Genomic DNA, 13,062 nt, shown 5'->3' with positions numbered 1-13,062 from the left:
CGACGATTTTTCGCTGATTCTCGCCGTTTTCTGGCTTGGATTTGCAAAGAAGTTTTATGAAATGGGTCGCAAAAAACAAAAATGTGCTAATGATGAATTATTAGTTTTGAGGATGATTAATTTTAAAAATGCTGTCGAGTTAAACCATTTTTATCTTGATTTTTGATGCATGCTACTCTCAAGTACGCTGTGGACCTATAAAATTATTTCGAACCGATTGGCTTCAAAGAAACTTTCTGCCATTGCTAGGATCGTTTATACCGACAATTAGTAGAAGTGTATCTTTGAAGTTCTGTTCTTACTTCATCATTCTTGTCGTCTTTAGTTATCGTTGGAAAGACATTTGATGAAAGGAGAAAAAGCCAGATCAGTTAATTTGGCAATAAAATCATGTTTAGTCATGACATGATTGTATTAATCTAAAATTTAATTTGGAAATCAGAGTTAGTATTGCAACGAAATTCTGTTTAGTTAAGATATGATTTTATTGATCAAACATTCCGTTTTGAAATTAGTCCATCTCACCAAGTTTCCCTGAAAAATGCTAGCCCAGTGAAGGCGACTTTCTTTCAAAAGAAAACTTTTTCATTTTCATCAGCGAATTAACTTGAAACGTCCATTTTGTGGTGATCCATAACACAAACGCCAGAAGCTTTTTTTTTTACTTAGCAGAAAGAGTGCTCTTTGAAGGCTTTCCAAATGGTGCATGTGTTTCCGTTTTTCATACACCAGGTCGTCTCCGAGTACTTCTAAGTGTGGACGATGTGGAGTCTTCTGCCTTAGCATTTTCCTCACCAGAGTTTGGGGAGGAAGGATCCGCGGAATCTTTATTAGCTTTTAAAAAATATAAAAAAGTTTTAATTTCTAATTATTAAAAAATTTATATTACAATTACTTTAGATTTTCAGAAATGTTTTCAATTACTAAATTGCATCTATTTATTTGACAGTTTAGGTTGTCAGCCTCTTGAGATAATTTCTTTTGTTTTTCTTGCAGAAACGACAGAACTTTTTTTTCTTCTTCATTTAGCCGATGGAGTGCTCGTGTAACGCTCTCTACTCCTCATTTATTTTGAATACCGCATTTCAAGGTCATAATTTGTGAAAATTGTGGAGCTCTACGGCAAATTTGAGAAGATTTATCCATTGAATTGAACATAAACGAGTATTGGAACACCCAAAGACCTGTTCGTGATTGTTTTCAATACATAAATCCTCTTAAATTTGTCGTAAAGCTCCACAACTGTCACAAATTATGACCTTGAAATGCGGTATTCAAAATAAATGAGGAGTAAGTGATGCGTATGCTTTCGCTTCTCTATACCAGTTGTCTCCGTTAACCCTTAAGTGTGGACGCTGTGGAATCTTTTGCCTCATCATTTTCCACACCGGAGCTTTAGAAGGAAAGATCCAGAGTTTTTTCACCTGTGATGTTGGGAGAAGGGAAAACTCACTCTTTCTGTCACCATTAATTTATTGACTAGAACTTAACAAAAATCACATGATGCACGTACGTTCATTACATTGGACTCTTAATAATAATTAGGATACTGCTCTCTACAATCGTCAGCTTATATTTATAACCTTTCAATAGTGCTATAACATCAAAATACTTATTACCACAAATGGGCATAGAATCGAACGATGGGCTTTGCGGAATAAGCAATTGATTACATCATATCCGACCACATCATTCGATCTACGTTAACATAAAATAGTGCGTTGACACTTTTGCAATAATAGTTCAACGACTTAATTTATTACATTACTACACACCTAAGCAGTCTTTAAAAACGCTTAGGTTCTTTACACCCCTGGAAGTTGTCTGAACTGGTGACAATTGAGGTTGCCTTGTCATAGGAGACTGCACAGTTGGAGTCTCTATGCTTCTCAAAAAATCATCAAGTGCCTCGCAACCTTGAAAAATAAACGAGCAGAAATTAAAATTTTATATTATCCAAACAAAAAAATGTATGCCCGTTTGTACCGGTTACAGTTAAGTCTGAAGATTAAGAAGTTAAACGCAGATTAACTTATAGATTGCGTTGCACCAGTTCCTGATCTTTCATAAATGACATCTATCTGTCAGCTAATTTAATCCCTGCAGAAGGTACGGTTTAAAACTTAAATATAAAGTAATTGTTTACTATTTTGTAAAAATTAACTTCAAAATGTGCCGAAATGGCTTTTATTTATAATAATTTCAATGTAATGGTGTTGGACGACGACCTTGGAGAAATAGATTTTATTTTAAATGGCTTACCGCGGCAAGTATATACAAGAAATAACGGTTTCGACCCGTACGACGACGCAAATTTTAGAAAAAGATTTCGTTTATCGATAGCTTGTTGCTTAAGGTTGTTGAAGTTGATAGAAGAACGTTTGGAGTACCCTTGGGATAGGTGCGAATTCGTGACGTTTTTTTAATCGACATCGTTAATTCAAACGTAGCATCTCTTTTCGTTTGATCTAACGACTTTGAACTTCCGCCCGTTTTCATGATTTCTCTCTTTCCCATCGCAGCAAAATTTCTAATCACTTTCTTCTTATTTTCGTAAAATCTTTTTATTACTTCTTTACTGCGACGAACATTTATGATATTTTGAGCAATAAATTCATCAGTGATTTGATTCCATACTTTCCTTTTGTTTCCAAGAGCAAGAATCAGCTTTTTTATTTTCTATTGCATTAGCATACTTTTTGACCAAGCTCAAACACAACACTTTTTCGTCTGGTGTAAAATTCATCGAGCAAATTCGTTTTGCTTGCAATTCCTATAACACGAGCAACGTAAACTTAAGTGAAAAGTAGAGGGAATTGTACCATTACCATTTTAAATCTCTTTAACTTCTAACTTTTCTCTAATGATTTTTTTCAAAATGTCAAACACTGTTCGCTACCTTATGTTACCTTACGTTACCTCCAGTTAGTTAACTGGCAGATCGAAAAGTGTGGTGCAACGCAATTTAACTTTAACGAACGTTTAGTTAATCCAAACCCTTAAGGCGGCGATTTACTCAGACCATTCCAGCTTTGCTGGGTCGTTTCTCTGCTGTAATCTTATCGTGTTACACAACCATCCCTTCCACAAAATTCAGGGACTGGGGCTGTGATGCATTCGGACACCACCAGTAAACTAACCATTTCTCTCAAGACTGTCGCCAATTGAAGAGAAGAGTTTTTAGCGTAACATTTTATTTATTTTATTTTTTACAGCAGCTCAAAAAGAGTAGGCATTGACGACGACGTAGAAAAAATAATACGATGTCGAAATAGAAATTACTTTAGAATAATAATTGTATAAACTTAATTAATTTATACTTATAGGTATGTAGAAAAGGAATTAATGATATAAAAAAAACGATATAAAAAAAGAATTATTGTTATATAGAACAAATAAAAATAAAGACGAAAACCTAATGCATATATATATATATATCTATAAAAATAAAAACAAAAAAAAATATAGAAAAAATGCAAAAAACAAGAAAAAAAAACAAAATAATTTATGTAACGAAATTAAAAAAAAACAAACACAAAAGTAGCAGACATTAATCACGCAAAGGCAATCCTCTGTCATAACGCGAATCTACAAGCTCGGGCAACAATTTATTCATGTAAAAATCAGAAAGTTTGTCCTCCATTTTACATTTAAAAAAATTTATGTCTCTCTCTATTATTTCCCAAGACATTTCCTTGGGTGTCCAAATTAGAAAAACACAATATTTGCGTTCAGTCACCTCTAATTGCCCCTGTATTTGAAAGTAATAATCCGCATTTTTTTTCAACTCGATCTTACCCACGCAGTCGTCAATAATTTTACAATATTTAATGATTCCATTTTTTATTGCTTCGACTGGAGTCAAACCGAGTTGATAGGCCTTAAATGGACATTTTATTTCTACCACACCAAAACCATCATCAATCAGGGCATCAGGTGATGCTCCCACAAATTTGTGAATATTATGAACGTGAAGTCCACTTTTCGTAAAATTGAATGACAAAACACGTGATACCTCCTGCAAAGCAATTTCTTCAACATGTTGACCCCAAGCGGTAGCTGCAGAACCTCTAAAACTACTATACAGAATAGATCGAACCAAATTAGCTGAACTTGTGTTCGCTCTTTTTTTACAAACACGACCGAAATTTGAAGCTGTAATTCTTTTTAGTCTCTCAGCCACCCACAATTTATTTTTATTTTGTTCTGCAGTTACCACTTGTAAGTTTTCTACGTTTGTCAACTGAAGAAGAAACTGCTTTGCCCTAATGTCGAATTCATTAGGTTCCAAGTCGGCTTGTAAATCGAGTCTACCGTAATCAAAATCTGGATCTGTTGGTTTTCGAGATTTTGAATAAGGTAGAGCCTTTCTACATTTCTGCTGTCTTGCAACCTTAATTTGATAAGACTTAGTATACTTCCCAGGACTGTTCATTGTTTGTTTTTTGTTTATTTCAGAATAAAATTCGGTCCTGTTATTAAATGAAGCAGCCGCTGCTTTACAACGCACTTCATAGGAAGCTCGTTGTGTAAAATTGCAACGTTTACCTCCAATAAACTTTGCAATGACAGAGTTATATCTTTCAGCCAAATTATTATTAACGTTATAAATTAAACTTTGTATATTTTTTATTAACGTGTTAATAATAATTTTTTTCATTTCTTCCCACAGTCCAGAATCAGTCATGATTTGCACATAACTTACTTCATGGGCACGATTCTCACATCTTGTACTTGTGGCAGAACAATAATTGTGTTCGCCAAACACATGGTACAAAAGGTTTCCAAAATTTCTTAGTTGACTAACCAAAAAACCAACATCGAAAATTCGCCGACCAACAATTTGCGGATCTTCGATAACAGAGTTTTCCGGTTCCATTTCGAAGTACTCCTCGTCATCGACAATGCTGCAAATATAATTATAATGTGATGTATACCGGCAAACATTTTTTTTTACCTAGAATGATCAGAACTATAGTCTTCTCCACTAGTTGATTCAGAATTAAATGATTGGTCTTCAGATTCGGTATCAGTTGTAAAACTACAAACATTTCGATACGATATTATATTATTCTTATTATTAAATTAAGTTAATTCTTACAAATTAGTTTCTGCCATTGGACTTGTAGGTACAAATGTATTTTTGTCTTCTCTCATCTCTAAGTTTATAGCACTAAAATGTTATTAATTATTTGTATAGTTATTATATGCTCGTATTTCTTGATATTGTAAAATTGAACGATTTTTAAAAATGTTGTTATGTTGTACTTTGTGTTCAATTATAAATGAAAAGTTTGATAAATCATTAAATAAGACCATTACACTCGCTTAGGTACTTCTATTTTTTTTACCGTCATTCACCACCGTTCAATTGAACAATTAAATCAATAATTCTTTTTAACACTCACATTTGTGATAAGTTCTTTTGAATAGCACAGTTTGTTGAAGTTGTTTCCACTTTCTCCTTTTTACTCACGTTTTTACTACAATAATACGTAATATAATTTTTTTTCTATTACATTCTATTTTTTGGTAAGTATACAGTTTTATAATTTTTTTTACTTACCTAATAATTGCATTCTTACAACGATTTCTAGGACTTTTTCTCCACTTTGAAACAGATAATCGTTGTTTACCTCCGCTATTTGATTCTTTTTTGTCCATTTTAAAGTCAAATAAGAACACAGTAAATGAATTTTCAAAAATTAAACTATCACTAACACACGTCAGCCAACAAACTAAACCCCACTTTAACCCAACCAAAGTTGAAGTACAAATGACAAATAATTGGGAAAAATAGACATATTTTTAACCACTTTAGCTGATTCCATGAAAACTGACCCGAAAAGTTCAGTTATTTTCATTCAGTATTCTGGAGCATGATTTACGATAACCCTATTATAGTATTCAGGAGACTTGGAAACTCAGGATGGTGTTCCCTGAATTAGTTTTTATTGGTATAAAAATATACCATTGTTAAAAATATCCCTTTTCGCCGTTAGGTATTGCTGGGTTTTTAACGCTTTAAATGGGACAAAAAATTGTTACTTCTGGAAATCGACATCTTTGAGAAAAACAATGTCGTCCTAAATATCAATAAAGCTAATAAATTACACACATACATTCAAACATTTAAATATCAGAAACATTTAAATGCTAACAATTTTCATTCTATTAATTTCTACTTCGTATTTCAAAACAAGGGGTTTATCTTATATTCGGGGTAAAACTAATGACTACTAAACAAAAAAAGGAAATTGTAATTGTAAATTCTAATTACATATCTAATATTTGTATTTTTTTAAACTATATGTTAAAGGTTTCATGGCTTTAAAAGTGTCAGTTTTGTAAAAATGCAAGCAGCTTTACAATAAATATTTAAAATTATAAAATTTGAAATATGTAGTAAAATTGTAGTAAATGTAGTAAATCCACATCAAGTCGATTCCGAATGCCTGAGACCAAATCGGCAAAAGAAAGAAAGTTAGTCGTTTATTATCGTACAGTTTCGTTCATCTCACCACCCGAACACATGTTATTTTTGTCCCCACCATGGTGGTCACCGAGGGTTGGTTTCAACCTAAGATGTACGCAATTTATCTACAATTTGGACGATGCAGGCTTCATGTAAATTAGATCCTACATGATTATAAAAAGATTAACAGTAGAACGAACATGATATTTTTTTTGTTAAAGGATGGTTCTGTGTCGGGACGAAGAGCTTTTTACAAAAAAAATGTTATTTCCTGAGATATTTAGTTCTAAACTTGGTCAAATTTAACGATTTTTAATAATTTTTTTATCATACTGTCATTACTTTTTTTCAAAAAAACTCAACGTCCCGACATTAATTACTATCTTAACTGCAGTTTCACAAAATTTGAACCGATTTTTTTCACAAACAACAGAGTAATATCGAATTTTGTGAAGCCTTAAAACACATTTTTCTGGAGGTAAACCGCCGCCTTAACTGTAACCGGTGCAAACGGGCAGTAGTCGTGTTTAGCACACTATCAGTCATCACCCTTTTCTAAGAAATTAACAGCGTGTTCCTCTAAGTTTTTTTTCAATAAGCTTAAATCTTTCCCCCTGTACAGTTTTTGGTACATTCAATTTTATGTCGCTCTCCGACGCCGGCTTCACCACTTTTTCGATCATCCCTGTAATTGCATTAAATTTAACATTTTTTCTTTACTGCTGTTTAAGGAAGTATATGATTTTAGAAGGTTGGATGAATAGGACTATGAATCGACCGCTCGGGGTAAATGTTATTTTTACACTATGTTTTCACTATTCAACTATAAAATTATCACACGATTGACCTGTATAATTATTACTACACAATTTAAACAACGTATTGCTGCTTTGACAATTTGAAAGTATTGTTAAGGTGGCAAAATGATGCCTTAACAACTGTAAAAGCCGTAATTACGGTATATCATGTATGTACTCATGCGCAACCTTTCCTGTTTACGGAATTCTCTTTTTTCACTCGTTGATAGGCAAGGCGGAACTTGTCTAATAATATCGCCATTTTACGATTCTTTTGTTTTAACGTTGGCTATAGGTGCTTCTGCTGCTGCCCTTGCTGCACCACCACTTGCAGAAGTCTGCTGTGGTTGCAATGATGGTGTAGCCCTGGCTGAAATCGACAACCGCACTTAAAAATGTGGATCGCCGTTCTTTTTGGTTTCACCCAGTGGTCTTTAATGTAAGGATATTGCACTAGTACTGAAAAAATCCTCAGTTTACATTAACAATTTCTTTAATCAGGTCTGAGTTTGTAAAATTTAATTGAAAGTCTTTCTATGTATGTACATTCATCCTTAAATAAAAACAATTTATCTTCAAATTTTCACAGACTTGAATGAATGAACAAATTAACTTTTTGATTTAAGTGAAAGTCTTTAAAAAACACTTTATTTGAGTTAATAACAATAATTTCACAAACACAAGGCTAAGTTTATAGAATTATAAATTATTAACTGAGTTTTCACTTGAGATGAGTACAATAGATCAAACTAAGACCAACTAAGATCAACTTCAAACTTATTGGAAGGGGATCTTGTTTATAATCTAAAATATTGCAAGAGATTGCCAAATAATAAATAATAGGAGTAATAAAAATAATGATGATTAATACAAGGGGTTTATTATCTGAGGGTGCATAATTCCTCCCTGCCGATGTCAAAGAAACGGGGTTTCGGAGCTTATAGGTAGAGGGTTCGCCTTCTTCTTAGGATCATTCGGATGATGATAAAGATGACGCTACCATTAAGGGCGTTGCATAACTGTCCACCATGAAGAGTTTCCGGGATGAAGGGAATCTCTTGAATTTTCTTGATGTTCGTTTTTTGTAGATTCAAGGATCCTTTGATCTCGTCAAGGTCTCGAAGGTTGATGTCTTCTAAATTCCTTTTGTGGATTGCGTCAGGTGTTGTTGAATTGGAGATAGTCGACATTTCTAGTTTTGGTAGTCCGATTTTTGTGAATTTGGGTGACGAATTTTCATAGTTGTAAATAAGGGCATTTTCAATCTGCATTGATTGTCGATTTCGATGAGAAATGTCATATTAAGTTACTTCGACAATTGGTAAATCCAATATGAATATTGTTTGATTCTTCTTTGAGTATGCTTAAATTTTGATAATATTTTCGAATGCTAATAAATTTTCTAAAATTGGTTCGAAAGGTAACTTTCCAATTGATATTGATTTTTTTACGTCTTTAATTTCCTTTAACAGTAATGATGGTTCAATGATTAAATTATGCAGAGTGCCTAGTTTTGAAAAACTAATTGCTACTTCAATTTTTTCGATCAATTCTGAAATAGTCTGAAAGGCGGTGGTAATTTGAGAAATTACCATTTGAATTTTAAAAAAAGTTTCTGGATCCATGGATTGATTTTGCAGTTTTCTCAATGTATCTTCAATTTGAATAATTCGTGATTGAAGGACTATTTGATTGTGTGCTACAATTTTGGTGGTGTTTTCAAATTTATCAATTGATTTTTGAAGTAATGTAATTTGATCGTTTACTAATGTTTTAATTTTGTTTTGATTTTGCGTTAAAGTAATGATTGCTTTATCATATCTTTCAGCGTCTGCTTGGTCTAAATTTCCTGTTATTGCTTTGATGATTGAACCTAGTGCATTAATTAATCCATTGTGATAACGTGGGACATCATTCACTGATTCACTTGCAGGGTTTGGGACACAAAACACTTTGACTTCATTTATGACTTTTTATTTAACACACTACATCTCGTAACCACTCGTAACAACAATTCCTTTTCCTTCTAATTTCTACCGTCTTAAATAACCATATCCCCAACTTAATCTAACTTACTTATTGGCGTGTAGTCAGCGTTTGATTTTTGGACTTGCTGACTACACTACACCTCCCCCACAAATGCAAAAAAAAAACTTTTACAAAATTTTTTTTTCACTCGTGGTATTCTTTAATTCTATTTTTATGAACTATAACATCCTTATCATCTATTCTAATAATTACATTAGGAGATTTATCATCTATTACTACGTAGGGCCCTTTATATAATTCACTCCTTTTATTACCTGCGTTATTTCTTAGCATAATCTTACTTCCTATCTTATAGTCTACTTGTTTACATTTTTTATCGTATTCTACTTTTCTATTCACCTTAGAATCTAACAAGTTTTTTCTTGCTTCCTGGCAAGCTGTTTGTATTCTATATTTTAGTTCTATTGGGTAATCGCTAAAGTTATAAACAGGATCCAAATTTTGAACTATATTTAATGGTATCCGACACGTCTTTCCGAAAACAAGTTCGAATGGCGTGTATTTCGTTGCACTATGCACTGTAGTGTTATAGGTGAAGCACCAAAATGGTACCCATTCACTCCACTCGTCACTATTTTTCGCGCACTGTATCCTTAAATAACTATTTAGAGTCTTATGAGTATTTTCAAGTGCACCTACTGTTTCATGGTGATATGACGTCGAATTTAACTTTTTTATCTTTAGCAATTTACAAATTTCGGTAAAAGAGCTTGACATGAATTCAGTGCCTTGATCTGACACAATCTCTGCTGGGATGCCGTATCTAAGAATAAAATTTTCGACGAATGCTTTAGCAACGGTTACACTTTCTTTATTTGGAAGTGGGTAAGCTTCAACAAATTTACTGAGTTCACATTGTAAAGTCAAAATATATCGATTATTATGTACGTCATTCTCAATAGGTCCAACAATATCTAAAAAAACTTTTTGAAATGCTGAGGTAGCAGTTGTTGTAATTGTTAATGGTTCTGTGTTTTGTTTTGAGTGTTTAAATCTTTGACTTGCATCACATTTTTTCACAAATAGTTCTACGTCTTTTCGTAAGCTTGACCAAAAAAAATATTTCTTTACATTATTATACATACGATTAATTCCTGCATGTCCCCCTGTAGGTAGCATGTGGAAATCGTTTAAAATGATTTGTCTTAATTCCAAGTCTGTTACTTTTTTAACATCATTTATCACACTTATTTTTAAATTCAATTTTTTACTTTAAATGGATTCTTTATAATATCTTTTAATATTTGCGCGCATTTTCCATTTTTTTAAATAACTAATTCCGGAATATTATATTTCATAACAACATTCTTTAGATCTCTCAACGTTGCGTCTAGGGCAAACGTTGACCGAGTATCTTCTTTCATATAAATTACAAGTGTGTGAAGGTCGCATAGTAAATTGTTTAATTTGAAATCGTAAGCTTTAATTTTTTCAATTGTATCATATTCGTTTTTATAAATAGATCTAAGTTCAAAAGCTTGTGAAGGTCGTTGAATTAATTCTACTACTCCAGGGTGATCAAGCCTGTCTTGTAAAACTAAAGGAACTTCTTCACTTTTTTTTTCATTGTTCTTAATTTCTTTTATTTTTTGGGCTCGTGTCATTACTTTCATTGACGAACACACGTTGTTTCCTAATTCTTTTAAATTTTCTGAGTTTATTTCGATTCTAGATAAAGCGTCTGCTGCCACGTTTTCTTTTCCTTTAATGTATTTGACAATAAAATCATATTCTTCGAGAATTAAACGAAATTTGGTTAGACGACTAGATGGATTGGTCATACCGAATAAATATACTAAGGGTCGATGATCTGTATGAACTATGAATTTTCTGCCGTATAAATATGGTCGAAAGTGTTTTACCGCAAAGACAATAGCCAGAATTTCTTTTTCAATTGTGCTGTATCGTTTTTCTGCAGGATTAAGAGTTCTACTTGCAAAGGACACTGGTTTATCATTACCATTACAAAGTACTGCTTCTAGTGCTAAATTTGATGCATCTGTTTTAATAATAAAGGTATTGTCTTCCGAAAAATTTGGATACTGTAGTATTGGTTGTTTACATAAAGCCTCTTTTAACGTTTGAAATGAATTTTGACATTCTTTATTCCATTCGAAAGTTACGTTTTTCTTGCTCAACCTTGTCAAAGGTGATGCGATTTCAGCAAAATTTTTAATGAATCGTCTGTAATAATTTGCGAATGCTACAAATCTTTTGGTTTCGTTAGAATTTCGTGGAATTGGATAATCTTTAATGCATGAAATTTTTGATGGATCAGGTGAAACACCATTGGCTGAAATTATGTTACCTAGATATAAAATTTCTTTTTGTAAAAATTCACATTTATGCGGATTCAATTTTAAATTAACTTTTCGCAATCTTTCCAATACTTTGATTAAATTTTTATTGTGGTTTGCAAGATTGTTTCCGAAAACTATTAGATCGTCCAAATAAACAAAACAACTCTCATAATTTAAACCTGTCATAGCAATTGTCATGGCACGAGAAAAACTTGATGGTGCAATTTTTAAACCCATTGGCAGTCTTTTCATTTGATAATGTCCTCGATCTGTGGTAAACGCAGTGCAAGGTCGTGAACTTGGCTCTAACTCTACTTGATAAAATCCTTGAGATAGATCTAAATGACTGAAGTAGATTGCACCTGATAAAGAATCTAAAATTTCTGTAATATTTGGAAGTGGAAATTTGTCGTCTTCAATAACTGAATTTAATCGTCTGTAATCAATTACAATTCGCCATTTTTTCTCACCACTGTGGTCTGACTTTTTTGGAAAAATTAATAGTGGAGATGACCATGGTGAAGCTTTTGCTTCTTCTATGATACCGTCTTGTAACATTTTTCCGATTTGTTTGTGTACTTCCGCTTTTTGCGAATGTGGAAGTCGATACGGTTTTACATAAACTGGTGTTGTATGTTTCTGTAATTGAATACTTTGTTTGTAAATATTAGTAACAGTAAGCTGGTCGTTTTCAAGAAACAAAACGTCAGAATATTTTGCACAAATTTTGTCAATTGATAACCTTTCTTCGTTATTTAAATTTTTTGTATTTAATGTAGTAAGCAATTTTTCAACCCGATTAACTGATTGTAAATTTTGATCAAAACTAAAAATATTGAAATTTGAAGCCTTTTCTAATTTTGGTTTAAAGTTCTTGACAGTAACTGATTCATCTCTGGTATTAAGCAGTCTAATTGGAATTTTGTTGAACTTTGATTTTGCTAACACTCCTGCAATAAAGACACCTTCGCATATTTGTTGTGGTAAAATTGCAAACTCTTCGTTATCATCACTATCGATGTAATAATGTTTAATGATTTCACAACGAGCAGGTATTTCTGTAAAACAAGCATATCTGGACTCCATTGGAAGTTCCACTTTCTGGTCGTTAAACCTGCATGAAAAGCTATACCTTTCATAATCAATTGTTGCACCATATTTTGCAAAGAAGTCAGCACCTATGACACCATGTGCTCCGCATTCGAACTCGTCAATCAGCAAAAATTCGTGTTCTATGCAATTGTCGTTTGCACTTAAGTCGATGTTACAAGTTCCTTGCGAAATCACTGACCCAGCAATTCCGTTAATCGTAATTTTCCTAGATCGATCAATAATTTGGTTTGTTGAAATGCAATTTGGAAAAATTACACTGAGTGAAGCTCCTGTGTCCAATAGAAATTTTAAGTTTTTGTTTCTGTGTTGTAATGTAATAAAGTTTAGA

Source organism: Gnatocerus cornutus, chromosome 10 (assembly GCF_029298725.1).
Source record: "Gnatocerus cornutus isolate USDA-ARS CGAHR chromosome 10, icGnaCorn1.1, whole genome shotgun sequence".
NCBI lineage: Eukaryota > Metazoa > Arthropoda > Insecta > Coleoptera > Tenebrionidae > Gnatocerus > Gnatocerus cornutus.
The sequence above is the reverse complement of the archived record's forward strand: the minus strand, read 5'-3'. Positions refer to the sequence as shown.